Here is a 2,225-nt window from a genome sequence, read left to right as displayed (position 1 = left end):
GTTTCATTTTCTTGCCATTTATCTTTATAGATAATCTTTCCATCTTGGACTCAGCTAGCTCACGCTCTGAGAGTCTGCCAGTGGTCCTCTCTGGCATGGTGGTTCTCAAAGGTAGCTGCATATTAGAATCACCTGGAAATGCAGCACTAACCTGCGGAGTACTCAAACCCCACAGCCGGCAAGTCTGACTTTAATTGATCTGGGGTGGATCCTGCCTTAAGTGAGTTTTAAGAGTTCTCCAGGTGATTCTAATATGTAGCCAGTACTAAGAATATCTTCTCTAGCTGCAGAAGGGATGGTGACAGGAGTAGATGGTCCCCTCAAACCTAGGACATAGTAGTTAATAGAGAGCAGGTTTGGAGGGCTTCCTTAAAGAAAAATCACTTTTGAAGGATGTGAGCTCAATAGTGGAACGTTACAGTTATGCTTTGTGATGTTGTGGTAGGTGAAAAATAGATCCCCGGAGAGCTCCACATCCTAATCCCTGGAGCCTATAAATATGTTAACTTTCATGGAAAAAGGGACTTCACCAATGTGATTAACTTAAAGATCCTGAGAGGGGGAGATTATCCTGAATTATCTGGGCGTCCCTGATGTAATCACAGCGTCCTAATAGGGAGGCAGGGGAATCAGAGTTAGAGAAGGAGATGTGATGACAGAAGCAGAGGTTGGAAGGTGTGAGGAAGGGATCCAAGGATGTGGCAGCCTCTAGAAGCTGGAGAGGCTCCAGAAGGAATAGCCTTGCCAACACCTTGACTTTAGCCCAGTAAGACTGCTTTTGGACTTGTGACCTCCAGATCTGTAAGAATAAATTTGTATTGTTTTAAGCCACTAGGTTTATGGTCATTTGTTGACCATTGGTCTATAGGAAAAAATGCAGATCCTGTGTAACTTACTTCACTTCTCAGAGGTTCTGTTTCCCCATCTCTAAAATGGGATCATCTCACTTCAATAGGGTAGTTTTGAGGGTTAAATACATTGATTAGAAACAAAATGCTTGGTACGATGGCTTATAAACAGGGCTTACTATGATGATCATGGATAGAGGTCTCATGAGGCAGAAAGTGATGTGAGAAGAGAGAGACTTCCAGCTGCACCCAAGTACATTTCTACAGGACAAGGGATTGAGACAAATAGAACAAAATTAGCAAAGACTGGTGCAAAAGAGCAGCGGCAGCAGGATTTCTCACCTCGTTGGCCTTTGGGAGATGTTTGCACCTGCCTGTTCTGAACATCTGACCATATTCCCAGAGCTATTGGGTCTATACCCCCCGGAACTCATCTCCTTCACTGTACAATACACACAGCAAGAGAGAAAAGGGATAGGAATCATCAAGACACCAAAAAGACTCTGAGATACAGGTTCCCCAGTATTTCATTCACAGTGCATATCCAGCCAGCTGGTCAATTTCTGAGCTTATAGACAATTTGGGGTTCTTAAACCCTCTCAAGAATAAAATAGGTTTTCTACCTATTTAGTTTTGGTGGAATTATGACTAGTAATGTGTACTGTACCACTCACTAGACTCGTGATCTTGGACAAATGACTCTGTTCCTCAGCTTCATCATCTGTAAAATGGGGCCAAGGAGAACAGCCACGTGTGCATTGTTATAAGCATTAAATGCTTTCTCCATGCAGAGGGCATTGTGAAGTACCTGGCACACTTTCGAGTGCTCAGCAAGTTAGCTTTAACATTCCTATCAGGGTTATTTTTATTTGGGGCAAAGAAGTGAGGACAGGTGAAGGGAACCACCCACTTAGAAGACCTGACATGAAAAACAGTAATTTTCGGGCTTCCCTGGTGGCGCAGTTGAGAGTCCGCCTGACGATGCAGGGGACACGGGTTCATGCCCCGGTCCAGGAAGATCCCACATGCTGCAGAGCGGCTAGGCTCGTGAGCCATGACTGCTGGGCCTGTGTGTCCGGAGCCTGTGCTCCGCAACGGGAGAGGCCACAACAGTGAGAGGCCCGCGTACCGCAAACAAAACAAAACAAAACAAAACAACCCAGTAATTTTCAGCACCCTTTGATTGTTTTACTCAGTTTCTTTTAAGGAGCTACGAGAGAAAGTAGTCTAAAATCAGAGCCATATACAGTCACTTACTGAGTGCCTCTTCTGTACCAGGAATTCTTCTAGGACCTGGGAACCTAAAGATAAACAAGATCCGTTTCCTGTTCTCAAGGAATGTCCAGTCTAATGGTGGAAAGAGGCACAGTGAATTTC

This window comes from Mesoplodon bidens (assembly GCF_964165515.1).
Source record: "Mesoplodon bidens genome assembly, chromosome: 11".
NCBI classification, from domain to species: domain Eukaryota; kingdom Metazoa; phylum Chordata; class Mammalia; order Artiodactyla; family Ziphiidae; genus Mesoplodon; species Mesoplodon bidens.
The sequence above is the reverse complement of the archived record's forward strand: the minus strand, read 5'-3'. Positions refer to the sequence as shown.